Source organism: Schistocerca cancellata, chromosome 3, assembly GCF_023864275.1.
Source record: "Schistocerca cancellata isolate TAMUIC-IGC-003103 chromosome 3, iqSchCanc2.1, whole genome shotgun sequence".
NCBI lineage: Eukaryota > Metazoa > Arthropoda > Insecta > Orthoptera > Acrididae > Schistocerca > Schistocerca cancellata.
In genome coordinates, this window is record NC_064628.1 from 861,962,377 (window position 1) to 861,977,086 (window position 14,710).

The window sequence follows — 14,710 nt, forward strand, 5'->3', positions numbered from 1 at the left end:
GACACCCAATTGTGGCCGGTTATAATGCTCCCACTGAAAGGATTTCGGCACTCATTGACCAACATTTCTAACCAATTGCCCATAGCCTAGCCTCCCACATCAAAGACATCAACCATTTTCTTCACTGACTCTCCACCACCCCACTCATTTACCTGCGGGATCCCTACTCGTCTCTGACGATGCCACCTCTCTATGCAACAATATGCTACATGCACATGGTCTTACCACTATTGAACACTACCTTTCCCAATGTTCTTCAGACTCCAAACCTACTACTTCATTCCTCATGAACACTGATAACTTTTAAATAACTCACATCTACTTCTCATTTGAAGGGAAGGTTTATAAATGAATCTGCAGTACTGTTACGTGCATCCAAATGGTACCCTCCTATGTCAACCATTTTATGGGCCATGGAGAGGAGACTTTCCTAGCCTCACGAAACACCAAATCACTAGCCTTGTTCAGGTTCATTGATGATATCTTCATGATCTGGACTCGGAGCCAACACACCCTGTCTTCATTCCTTCACAACCTCAACACCTTCCCTCCCATCCACTTCAGGGGGTCCTCCTCAACCCAGCATGCAACCTTCCTGCATGTTGACCTCCTTCTCTGTAGTGGCTCCATCCACAGTTCTGTCTACATGAAGCCCATCAACCACCAACAGTATCTGCATTTTGACAGTTGTTATCCCTTTTACACAAAAAAATCCCTCCCATACAGTCTGGCCACTCAGGGAAGGCGTATCTGCAGTGAGAAATACTCCCTTGCTTAGTAAGCTGAGGGTCTCATGAAGGCCTTCACAGACAGGCACTATCCCCCAGACCTAGTCCACAAACAGATCTTTCATGCCATTTCCCCAGACACTCTTAATTTTCCCACCACACCCAAGACCTAGCCACAAAGGAGTGTCCCCTTCATCACCCAGTACCACCCCTGACTGGAACAGCTGAACCACATCCAGCACCATGGATTTGATTACCTATCATCATGGTCTGAACTGAGAGATGCCATACACTAGATACTTCCCACTCTTCCTAAAGTGGTGTTCCTTCACCCACCCAACCTCAAAAACATCCTAGTCCATCCCTATGGCACTCCCAATCCCAACCCCTTGCCACAAGGATCATATCCTTGTGGAAGACCTAGGTGCAAAACTAGACCTCTCCACTCACCCAGTACTTCCTATTCCAGTTGTGTCACAAGTTTATCCTATCCTATCAGAAGCCGGACCACCTGTGAAAGCAGCCATGTTACTTACCAGCTCTGCTGCAATCATTGCACAGCTTTTTATATTGGTATGACTACCAGCAAACTGTCCACCAGGATGAATGGCCACTAATAAACTGTGCCCAAGAGCATAGTAGACCGTCTCATGGTGAAACGTGCAGCTGAAGACAACACCCTTAATTTAAATGGCTGCTTCACTACATGATCCATGTGGATCATTGTCTCCACCACCAGCTTTTCTGAACTGCACAGATGGGAGTTGTCCTTGCAACACATTCTTTGCTCCCTTTGTTATCCCAACCTCAACCTATGGTATCATACTGTCCTCACACCCTCCACTCTGTAGTCTGCAGTTTCCACATCCTCTATCCCCATTCTCATCTCCCACCCTGTTTATTTGCAGCCCCTCTCTGCCAACACAACTGCCTGCCTTTTCCCACTCCTCTTCTTTTTCGCTCCTTTTTTCCCCACCTCCCTGCTCCACTACTCCTGATACTGCACCTGCTGACATTCTAGACCCTGCGCACTCCACCAATGTTCGTCTCTTTTCCCACCAGTGCATCATCTCTTCCTATTTCCCATCCCCTCAGATTCCTGCTTACATCCCACATGATGTTACATTCTGGCCTGAGGTGCTGGAACTGGTGGTGTGTGTATGAGGTGTGCTTGCTTGCATGTGTGAATGGTGTGTGTCTCTCTTTTACTGATGGAGGTTGCGGCTGAAAGCTATATGTAAGTGTGTTGTGATTGGGCCTGTCTCCGAGTTGACATGTCTTCTTTGCGGTAAGTAGCAATCTGTCTTTTCCTACATTGTTGATATTACTAACTGGAGTTTCCATTGTTGGAGTTAACAAATAATATGAAAAAAGTGAACAGTGAGCCAGAAAAAATGGCTGCTTTTACAGTAACTTCTGATTCATCAGTGTTACCACATATATTCAGGCAGATTTTCTCCATATTAAAGTGTGCCCAAATGAGGTGTGTTCAAAAAGTAAGATGACTTTATATTTTTATGAAAAAATATTTATTTATTCAGCAATATTCATGTTGTCCCCTTCAGATTAATACCCCTCAGATACATACTCTTGTGCCAATGCTTCTTCCAATCCATGAAGCACTTTTCATAACACTTTTTGGTACAGCCTTGAGTACTTCCAGCAATGCAGTTTTTATTTCCCCAGTCATTGAAAATCTTCACCCTTTCATACATCTCTTCAGTTTTTGGAACAGGAAAAAGCCACAGGTGGCAAAATCCAGTGAATATGGTGGCTGAGGCATGATTGTTGTGTTGTTTTTGGCAAAAAAAAAAAAAATCTCTCAAAAGCAATGACGAATGAGCAGGTGCATTGTCATGATGCAAAAACCATGAATTGTTTTTCCAAAATTCCAGACTTTTTTGTGTATTGCTTCTTGCAAATGGTGCATATTGTCAAGGTAATACTCCTTATTGACCTCATGACCTTGAGGCAAAAGTTCATGATGCACTATGCCATGGTAACTGAAAAAAAAAGACTTAGAGAAATTCATGTCAAGTCATATTGTTATTTTTACAATCTAGTTTGAAGCAACTGTCAATGCCACAAATTCCTTTTTTCCACTGTTTGATTCAAAACCTCCTCATTTGTTTGGTCTTCCCATGTAATCTTTAGCACTGTTTTGTAACACCACATTTCAAAGCTTCTATGCTCTTCTTCTTTGAACTATTTGTCATCCACGTTCATTTCTGTACATGACTACAGTCCAGAACAAGGAAGGATGTCCTGCCAACAATAAGGTCATTAGAGACAGTACACAAGCTCAGATTGTTTCAAGGATGAGGGAGGAAATTCGCCGTGTTCTTCAAAGGAACCATCATGGCATTAGCCTGGAATGATTTAGGGAAAAAACAGAAAATCTAAATCAGGATTGTCGAACACAGATTCGAACTGTCACCCAGTGGGCTAACCACAGCACCACCTCAACTGATGGCTAAGTCCAGACAAATACCTTCAGAAAGGCTTCCTACCACTTACATTTACAATACATTTTAAGAAATTCCTCTTTTTCTTTCTACAGCTAGTCTGTATTTTATATCCTCTCTACTTTATTCACCACCAATTATTTTGCTGCCCAAATAATAAAATACATCTGGTGCTTTTAGTATCTCCTTTCCTAGTCTAATTCCCTCAGTGTCACCTGATTTAATGTAGTTACATGTCATTATTTTTTGTTTTACTTTTATTGTTGTTCATCTTATAATATCTTTTCAAGACACTATCCATTCTGTTCGACTGCTCTTCCATGTCCTTTGCCATCCACCACAAATGTGCTTTAGTGGGTGTCTGTTTAGCATGCTGCTGCTTTTTGTTTACTGGTAAAAGTGATATAAAGGTGCCACTAACACAGAATTATTTGATGAGCTGTTTTCAGTGTTTTGTAGACTAATTGTGTAAAACAATAGCACTATGCACACAATGAAGGGTCACAGTGATCAGAGTCCACAGAGAGAAGCAAGTTGGATAACAACAACTGAGGTGACCTTATATTTGCTCTCTAGCTATGGAGACTCACATGACTGGTCTGGTCACATCAGAAATGCTCTCATTGCAAGTGTCTTTGCTGTACATAGGTAATAAGTACATGGGACTTCATTGTTTCTTCTGGAAAGGACACAAATTGTGGTAGACATTAGAAAATAATTTCTCAGTTTGGTTTGGAGTTCACTTCTGATTTGCTCAGAAAGGGTGATCACATTTATCTTTACAACTGGTACACTAGTCCATGCTGGTTGACCAACTGACAAGTGAGAATACTGACGTTGTAAACACAATGTGGCAAGACAGAAAGGTATTCCCTGACTTAATGAAAACTGAAAAACTGAGGAATGGAGATACATAACAGTGTACATAAACAAACATATCTTGTTGAAACGGAATGACAAAGGAGACATTGTTATGGTCAGCACATTGCATGATGATACATTTGTAGAAAGAAATTCAAAGAACAATAGAAAAGCCATGTGTCATCATCAAGAATCAGCAACATTGATGGGCATGGGTCCCTTTGAAATAAAATATTCCAGACAAATCAGCTGGAGGACGATGTATTGAATCGGGATGCAATTTGAGTGTTCCATCATCATTAGGAGGCCCTGAACGTTACAATTAACTATCAGTTTTGCGTCCGATTCGATAATCTAGATAATCTCTAGGTTCCCATTCGGATCTCCAGGCGGAACCTACTTCGAAGAGATTCAGGCTGAAAGGAACTTTCAGGTTGGGAACATGGAACGTTAAAAGTTTGAACAAGTGGAGGTGCGGAAGCTCACAGTTTCAGAACAGGTTTTGCAGTACAGAGAAAAGTGCTTCACACAATCAGAGATATAAGGTTCATTAGTGACCGACTTTCAGTTATAGTGTTGTCCGGCAGGTGGAATAGACTAGTAGTAATTAATGTACACGCACCAACTGAGGACACTGAAGAGGTTGTTAAAGTCGGCTTTTATGAAGAACTAGATCAACTGTGGGATGAATTCTCCTCGTATGATACACAATTAATCATAGATGATTTTAATGCGAAGATAGGGAAGGAGGAAGCATTCTGGCATTTTGAATGATAATGGCACAAGGATGGTTAATTTTGCTGTTTCAAAAGACATGATTGTTGAGAGCACATATTTGAAAAGGAAGGAAATTCATAAAGCAACTTAGGTCTCTCCGCATGGAAACACCCGAAACCAAATTGATCATGTTCTTTTAGATCGTAGATGGCACACTAGTATAGAACATGTTAGGACTTTCAGGGGAACGATTCTGATCCTTTTGAAAATGATCAAAGTTCACCAACGGCTATCCACAACAACATCAAGGTGTCACAATGCAGAACTTGTTAGGTTCGACACTGACAAGCTAAATGATGAAAACTTTAGAAGAAGGTACATGATAGAAATTTCAAATAGGTTTGATGCTCTCAGGACACACGAAGATCAAGAGAGGATGTAAATAAACAGTGGATCACTGTGAGGAATAATATCAAAGAGACAGCGAAGGTCACAATAGGTACAATTAAGAAGAGCAGGAGGAAACTGTGGTTTGATGAGGAATGCAAGAAATTGGTAGCGAAAAGGAGAAAAGCACGATTAGATTGGGATAGAATGGGAGACAGAAAACGAGAGGAGTTCTTGAACTTGAGAAGGGAAGTTGGTCGTAGGCTACGGGCAATTTTCTCGAATATTCTGCTAAGCAGGCTTACACCATATGCAGATGAAATTGTGGGGGATTACCAAGCCAGCTTTTGGAGGAACAGATCAACTATAGACCAAATATTCACCCTGCATCAAATTTTGGAAAAGAAATGGGAATACAATAAACCAGTTCATAATCTTTTCATAGATTTTACAAAAGCATATGATTCAGTATTGCAATCAAAAGTGTACAGAATTCCTTTGGAGCTTGGAATACAAAAGAAGTATGTTAGACTTATAGAAGCAAGTTTGAAAAACACAAAAGGTAGAGTATGCATGGGGAAATTGGAGTCAGAAGAATTTGTAATAAAGAACGGACTTAAGCAGGGAGATTCCCTATCTCCGCTACTTTTTAATTTAGTCCTAGAATATATTGTACAAATGGCAGCAGATAATTCAGAGGGTGTGGAGTTAAATGGATATATTAAGATATTAGGGTATGCAGATGATCTAAACATCATTAGTGATAGGAAAGAATCTGTAACAGCAAATGCGAATGCGTTAATCAAGGCTAGTGAAGATGTAGGTCTAAGGATAAGTGAAGACAAAACTAAATACCTGGTTACTACTAGAATGCCAACAGCAGTAGATAAGGAAATGTTAAGAGTTAGAAACATGCAGTTTGAAAAAGTGAACACATTTAAGTATCTAGGCGTGGACATCACTTCGAGAAATGAGATTGAATCCAAACTGAAGAAGAGATTACGGGCGGGAAATGCGTACTACTTCTCACTGAATAGATTACTTTCATCACAGATATTGTCTAGGAATTTAATGATTAGAATATACAAAACTATTATTCTACCAGTTATGCTGTATGGGTGTGAGACTTGGTCTCTCACTGTGCAAAATGAAAACCCATTTTGAGTATTTGAAAACAAAATTTTGAGGAAAAATTTCGGAGTAAAAAGGGATGACATTAGCGGAGAGTGGTGAAAACTGCATAACGAAGAGCTTCACGAACTCTATTCAAGCCCTGACATAATCAGTATTATTGAATCACGTAGGCTGCGATGGGTGGGTCACGTAGCTCAAATGGATGAGGGCAGGGCAGCGCCCAGAGTACTGGTAGGGCACCTAGAGGGAAAACGTCCTGTGGGGAGACCGAGGCGTAGATGGGAGGATAATGTGAAGGCTGATTTGAGGAGCCTAGGTATTGAAGGTGAATGGAAGGAAATAGCCCAAGACAGGGACAGGTGGTGAAAACATGTTGCTGCGGTAATGCACTCTCGAATCTGGTATGACCAGTGAGTAAGTAAGTAAGTATGTGTCATCATGGACAACAATCAGAATATGGAAGGTATGGGTGGGAGCAATTCCCAATTGCAGAGCTACCAAATGGCCCATGGCAGACTGAAAAATATTGTCAGAAGCTTTTTTGTTGTTTATTGATCATTACGTGCACCAATTAATTTATTATGTCTGAAAAATACAGATGCAGAAAAGTAGAACGTATTTCATGATTGGTGTCGGTGAACGGTTGGCACATACCCTCTATCACAAGGGTCATCAAATGGATGCCCACTCAAACACCGAAAGCAATTCATCTTACAATTAGGCATTTTTTGGAGTTTTTGCAAAGCACAATAAAGAAAAGATCAATAAGAGGTGTTGGGTATGCATGAGAGGAAACCTTTGAAAAAAGACGGCTTATTGGTGTGTAGAGTGTTAAGTTTCTTTGTAAGAGACTAAATTTTAAAACATTTCACACCAAAAATTTTTAATTATTTGAAAACTATATGTAAAGTAAGTGGGAGACTTCAGTTCATTGGCAGTTCAGTCTACAAATGAGACTGCTTCCAACACACTTGTGTGGCCCATCCTACTGTAGCATATTGCTAAAGTGTGTGGGACTCTTACCAAGTAGCACTAACAGGGGATATTCATTATATACAAAGAAGAGCAGCATGAGAGGGTTTAGTACCCTGCTAGATGGGTAAATGGAAGAGACAGGCAGGCTGATATGTGTAATATTTTCTGTCATGTGAGTATCCATAGTGAGTAAATATAAGGTTACCCAGTGGTCGTCCATTCCTCAGTTGCTGTTATCCAACTTGCTTCTATCCGTGGACTCTGATGACTGTCATCCTTTACTGTGTGCTTATTGCTACGAATTTTGAACTTGTGATTTTCACTATCACCAGGATTAATTGCCCTCTTATTAATAAATGTGTGCTTATCAGCTAAGAGTGCTTGGAATCTATCAAACTTAATCAGGAAGTATCGCAATAAATTTTTATTTGGGTTAAGATGAATATTCCATTGAGAACTATTACTGTATGGTTCACAGACTAATAAACAATTTTAATTTGTTTTCATAGAAGTTACTTTTGATCAATAAACATTGTCGACCCTAAGTGAGGGTTATAACAATGGTGACAAACTGTCCACAGTTTTGCTTCACCAAATGCTGGCCAACCATACTGGTGTTTCAACTGTTTAACAATGCTCGAGAAGATTGTGACACATATCAAAAATGTGTCATGCTAGATTTTCAGCCAAATGAGATTAAATACCCAGCTTGCCAATGAGCATTTTTGCTGCCCACTAATCCCCAGTTACATAATTTGGTGCAAAAGTTACCGCCACTGTCCGATCCATATGTGTTACCTTTGTCTGATATATTCAATTTATTATTTGAGCATTTTTTTTTTCCAAAAGAATGCATTTCGCAGCAGCTAGACTAGAATTCTTATAACATCACACATCAGATGCTGCAAGTTATTCCCCTTGGGTTGCAAATTTGCAGAGTTGAATTGGAAACAGCAGAAAGTTTAATACATGATGTAATGATCTGCTTAGCCTGGATAAGGAAGTCTGCAAAGATTCTTTAAAACAATCTAAACAATTCATTGCTGAAGTTCTACAAATTTTATTGCGCATGCATTTGGTATACAGCAAGTGGTGCAACAGCCTTTTTCAGCAGACTTTGACATTTAAAATGTGGCTCAAAGTTGTAGTGATACAATGGAGAAGGTTTCTGTATCAGTCTATGGAGTGGTAAGCAAGTTCCATTCAGTGGTGGCCACCTGGCTGCATTCTCCATAATCCTGGGCTAGCACAAGGTGTTGTTTTATGGTGATACACTTTGTTTTCCAGTTGCCCATACTGTTTTTCCTTGCATCCCGGACAGAAATGTCCATCTTACGAGAGCAAGTGTTGCAAGTGTTTGTGAGAAGGTCACACTGCAGAAGTATGCTGTAGCACAGTGAGCACCAGGCATTGCCCCAACACATTACAGACAGTGATCTGGTCCTTGCACCATGTAAAAATTTGTTACAGGCAACAGTACAAGACATTCCAACGACTTTTTTTTTTGTTGCATGTGCATTGGTCTTAGTTACAAATCAGTCTACATACTTTAGTGTAGGTGCTCCTTCACTCAGAGAAGTGCAATAAAAAGTAGTGGGTGTGTGACCACCATGAAGTGTTGACAACACACCAACCAGCACAGCACCACAAACGGTATCAAGAAGGCGCTGACCCACATGCCAATAGAAAGAGCGAGCAGTGCCACACCTCCAGGAAGACAGAGTTCAGTGCTGGCTTAACCAGCTACCCACCACTGGCTGGCCCCAGCTTGGTCGCAGACTTTAAGAGCATCAGTACTGAGAATTAGAAAAGTGACAGAATGAGATTTTCACTCTGCAGCGGAGTGTGCGCTGATATGAAACTTCCTGGCAGATTAAAACTGTGTGCCCGACCGAGATTCGAACTCGGGACCTTTGCCTTTCGCGGGCAAGTGCTCTACCAACTGAGCTACCGAAGCACGACTCACGCCCGGTACTCACAGCTTTACTTCTGCCAGTACCTCGTCTCATACCTTCCAAACTTTAAAGAAGCTCTCCTGCGAACCTTGCAGAACTAGCACTCCTGAAAGAAAGGATATTGCAGAGACATGGCTTAGCCACAGCCTGGGGGATGTTTCCAGAATGAGATTTTCACTCTGCAGCGGAGTGTGCGCTGATATGAAACTTCCTGGCAGATTAAAACTGTGTGCCCGACCGAGATTCGAACTCGGGACCTTTGCCTTTCGCGGGCAAGTGCTCTACCAACTGAGCTACCGAAGCACGACTCACGCCCGGTACTCACTCCGCTGCAGAGTGAAAATCTCATTCTGGAAACATCCCCCAGGCTGTGGCTAAGCCATGTCTCTGCAATATCCTTTCTTTCAGGAGTGCTAGTTCTGCAAGGTTCACAGGAGAGCTTCTGTAAAGTTTGGAAGGTATGAGACGAGGTACTGGCAGAAGTAAAGCTGTGAGTACCGGGCGTGAGTCGTGCTTCGGTAGCTCAGTTGGTAGAGCACTTGCCCGCGAAAGGCAAAGGTCCCGAGTTCGAATCTCGGTCGGGCACACAGTTTTAATCTGCCAGGAAGTTTCAGAAAAGTGACACTTAGCCTACATTCTGCGAGTAGTAATAGAGAAAAGTAGTAGCAAGTAGGAGGCATGGGAAGTACACCAAGCCACTTCATAATGAGAAGTTATGTTTCTTTCCTTAATAGAAATAAAGTTATCTATTAATTAGAAAGATCAGATCATTTTGGATTCCTGCCATTGGCCATCGCAACTTCTCTCCTTCCTTGTTTGTGACGGTGCTGACTCCCACAAAAAATGGTTCAAATGGTTCTAAGCACTATGGGACTTAACGTCTGAGGTCATCAGTCCCCTAGGCTTAGAACTACTTAAACCTAAGGACATCACACACATCCATGCCTGAGGCAGGATTCGAACCTATGACCATAGTAGCAGCGTGGTTCCCAACTGAAGTGCCTAGAACTGCTCTGCCACAGTGGCCGGCTGACTCCCACAGTAGCTGACACAACAAAGAGCACTCCCTCAGCTTGTCAGCACCCTGTGCTCTCATTCTTATATTCATACACAGTTTGCACTGCTTTTTGAACTTGGTTCAGGGAAAGCAGTTGTCGTTGAAGCCCACACTGTCTTAAAGCCAACAGCAACTCCAAGGTTTTGCAAAATGCACTTGCTTTCATTGGTCATTAAGGATGGTATTGAGACTGAATTTAACAGACTAGAACAACAAGTATTGTCCTCTGTTTCCTACAGTCAGCAGGCTTCTCTGCTAATGATGGTCAAGAAATCTGGGGGCTTTCTCTCACTGTCTGGAGACTTTTAAGAAAACCATTGCATCCAGATGAACTTTTTCTAAACTTCCAGGAGGAAAAGTTTTTTCAAAATCTGACATTGTTGGCAAAGACTCACAGGAGATATTAGACTCAAACACACTGTTGAGACTGCATCAAAGCAATTGGGCCTTTTGGCATGGTGAGCATCCCAGTCATATTAAAGAGAGTTCTTGAACAGGCTGTTACAGTGATTCCATATTCTGTAAATTATCTCAATGATATCTTGGTGACTGGTTGCATGACAGAACAAAATTTGTACAATCTATGTCTGGTTTTTGTCACTGTTGCACAGAAAAGCCTTAAGTGTAACTTTTCCAACGTGCCTCCTTTCAACTAGTGTTCACTTATTTCGATCATATCCTTAGTGAAGAGCGTCTTGAGTCCATCACAGAAGATGTACAGGCTATTCAGAATATTGCTGTACCTAAATACATTAAGGAATCTAGGACCTTAGTAGCTTTAGGAAAAGTGTTTAGGTGCAGCCCAATTCTTCAACAGGTCCTGCAATATGTGCAGTTGAGTTGTATCCCAAGCTCTCTGGTGCATATCCATCTGGTATTTGCTGTTTTTTTTGTTTTTTTTGTTTTTTGATGAACCCAACATGGAGTTCAGCAGAGTGTGGTACTCCTTACAGAAGATGACAAACAGTGCCAGGTGCTGGTGCAGCTCTCCTTGCAATAAGTGCTTCAGCTCATGCATCAATCACACTGAGAAATTTCTAGGATGAAGTGCCTGACATGGTGCTACATCTATTGGCCTTTTATGGCTGGTGATGTCGCAGGGGTGGTACACCAATGTACCATTTGAGAGGTACAACAATCAGCCCAACATCAGTCATTGTTGCTGTGGTCAGTGCTGATGCAGCTGTGGAACCAAGTTCATTCCAAGAACGTATTACCTTTCTTGGGGGTCCACATGGTTAATACTAGTGGACTCCTTCTTCTACTTATGTGGTATGCCTCTATCGGACAACAGTTGCTACGGTGAGAGCCTTGAAGTGGATCTTCTCTATGCAGGGTGCTCTCTCATCACTGGTGACCAACAACATTTCCAAATTTACAGTGACTGATTTCAAAAGGTTTTTCACCCACAACGCAATGAAACATACCACATCATGCCTCTATTGGGCTGACAGAAAGGTTTTTCACACTTCCAAATCACAAATGGTGGAAGTTTTAGGGTCTGCTAAAATGGCTTCAGTGCTGAACACCTTCCTAGCTTATCACAGGTCCATGCCCAATGATGGTCAAAGCCCAGAGGAACTTCTTCATGGGTTCCCTCACTACATGCTTCTGGGTCTTTTCTGTCCATCCTCAGAACACGAAGCAGAAGCAGCAACACTATTCTGTACAGTGGACCTGGGGCCCTAGCAAAATAATGGGGATGTTAGATGGTGTTGATGGTTACAACATGTGGGATGCTGTGTTTGCACTACAGCCAACTCCAGTTACATCACCCTGGTCAGCTGTCTCTCTCACTTGGGAGCCCACAGTAGCCAACACTGCTCTCTTCACTCACAGGTCACAGAAGATAGCCGTGTGGTCCTCTCTTCCTGCAAGCTGTAGGAAACAGTCAAGCATGCTGATTTGGCTTCACTGCCAACTGAATCACTGGACATCTCACAGTGACAAATCTGCTCCCAGAAGCCCCAAGCCTACACAAGAAGCTCCAAAATCAGTTCATTGTTGTGGGTGGTCCTGTATGCCTTCCAGAAGCCTTCTGTCTTGACATCTCCCAGCCACATCCACTATATCATCTTCCCTAACAATGGCTGAGCAAGTTCTGGCACTATCTGCCCCAATAAGTGCGCTGAATGGTGATCCAGACATACTGATATGTGTAATGTCACCCATGAACAGCAAGAGCAGCTGTGGTAAGTGCATTGCTCATATCAGCAATTGGTCACATGAACAGGGTTGTTTTGAGAAAATTTTTCCACATCCAGCACTTGGACATCCCTGGCACCCTTCTGAACCTGGTACCTGAATGGGCCACTACTAAATGTTGTTGTATGTCCTGTGTGGAAATCTTACAGTTGTGATGCCTCTGCCACCCCTCCCAGTTTGGTGCCCCAAGTGCCTAGAACTGCTCGGCCACAGCGGCCAGCTGACTCCCACAGTAGCTGACACAACAAAGAGCACTCCCTCAGCTTGTCAGCACCCTGTGCTCTCATTCTTATATTCATACACAGTTTGCACTGCTTTTTGAACTTGGTTCGGGGAAAGCAGTTGTCGTTGAAGCCCACACTGTCTTAAAGCCAACAGCAACTCCAAGGTTTTGCAAAATGCACTTGCTTTCATTGGTCATTAAGGATGGTATTGAGACTGAATTTAACAGACTAGAACAACAAGTATTGTCCTCTGTTTCCTACAGTCAGCAGGCTTCTCTGCTCCACCGCCGGCGGCTTCCCTGCCTGGCGGCTCCGATCCGCAGCCCAAGGCATTCACGCAGTTGGTTTTGGTTACTACAAAAATCATTTGAAAAGTACAAATACAATTTTCCACATAAACAATACAAAACAGACCAAAAAGAAGACCTAGGACTTTCTTGGTGAAGAATAATAATGAAGAATCTCAGTCAACAACTGATGTCAAAATCAGTTTTTCAAGTATACAAAATTAATGTTTCATTTCCTACTCTAAAACTTAAAAGACTTGCAACAATCTTATTTATTAATTGAGAAGACTGCAATCAATAAGTAAAATTTTGAGTAAATTTTTGACTGTCTAGAGAGCAAGGGCATTGCAACACGTAATCAAATTTCTGAATGTGGTCCACATCAAAACAAATAATGCCTGTTGACACAGAATTCTTTAGTGTTAGGCAGAAGTAATGCACCTGAGATTTTAATGAAATTTATACTCTTCACCACTGCTTTTGGAACCGATGGTGGTCCCCTGGTCTTGGATCATTCTAAAGAAAGACCTGTTCCAGAGCTCCCCAAGGCTCTAGGATGCACAGCTAATTAGAGAAAGTTGCCTGCAGCAGCTGATTGTATGGAAGTCACAGTGATGTTTTTTTTTAATTATTATTTTTTATTTATTTATTTTTTATGAGAGTGATATAACAGCCAATCCTGATCAAAATAGTGGCAGTAAACTCCACACTATTTGTTTCAGATCTCCAAGTTTGCTCCTACAAAATAAAAATGTTAAAGATGGATGATTAACAGTAAAAGCAATTGCAAAAACAAATAAATGCTGAGGTGTGGAGAACTTCCAAAAAGTAGCAAAGTTCTTGTATCAGTAGGCATTAGAAAAATACTAAACAAAATCAGTGGCAATAAGATCTTTGGGGCAAAAGTAAATGTTTATTAAAAATATAGTGTAATTGGAGAGGAGGGGAAGTGTATTTGTTATAACACATAATAAATTAAGTCTACTCAAGCAGCAACTGGGTTTCCATGTGTGAAGACTTGGGGAAGACTGACTAGACAAGACTAACTAAATAATACCATTATTTCATTATTTATACCAAGATTTCATGTCGTTTCCCCGTATTTCACCCATTTCATCCTTTTCATGATTTTTCCCATGTAGTTGGGTGTTTTTCGTGAATTTTTTAAAACATAATTCTACATTATTTAGGTATTTTTTGCATTTTTTCCACCACAATGGATCCTTGCTCATTCCATCTGTTTCAGCAGAAAAGTTTCTTATCCCTAGCTGGATCCCAGCCCCACATACTGTTCCCATATTGTTGCTTGCCTCATGGAAACCCCCCAAAAGACCTTACCAGCAAATTACCCATCTCTGGCTGCCATCCTATCTTCCACCATGACTGCCATCTGTCCAGATTCTGCCAATCCTTATCCCTCACCAACATAGTCCTACAAAAACCATATCAATCAAGCCCTAACCTCCTTGCAATACCTCCTCTCCATCCATAAAATTCTCTTGCTATAAAATCCCAAATTTCTGGATCCCATAACACACATTGAAACTCTTGCCCTCCAGGAACTAGAGCAACATGCACAATGTAACCTCAAAAAATTGTCCACCCTGCTCATTTCGTACTCCTGCCTTGGACTACCACTGTCCACTATCTCTACAACAATCTCCAAACCTCCCCCATGTGCCCTCATAGCTGACAAAACCTGTCTCACAGACCTA

At 41.6% G+C, this 14,710-nt stretch overlaps 3 non-coding genes across 3 annotated transcripts; 1 reads left to right on the plus strand and 2 right to left on the minus strand.

Moving 5' to 3' along the window:
• Nucleotides 1–9,150: 9,150 nt before the first annotated feature.
• Trnas-cga (transfer RNA serine (anticodon CGA)) lies at nucleotides 9,151–9,225 on the minus strand. Its single transcript has one exon. It is a non-coding gene; the product is annotated as a tRNA-Ser (tRNA).
• A 226-nt stretch (nucleotides 9,226–9,451) lies between these two features.
• On the minus strand, nucleotides 9,452–9,526 carry Trnas-cga (transfer RNA serine (anticodon CGA)). Its single transcript has one exon. It is a non-coding gene; the product is annotated as a tRNA-Ser (tRNA).
• A 207-nt stretch (nucleotides 9,527–9,733) lies between these two features.
• Trnas-cga (transfer RNA serine (anticodon CGA)) lies at nucleotides 9,734–9,808 on the plus strand. Its single transcript has one exon. It is a non-coding gene; the product is annotated as a tRNA-Ser (tRNA).
• The last annotated feature ends 4,902 nt before the right edge of the window (nucleotides 9,809–14,710 follow it).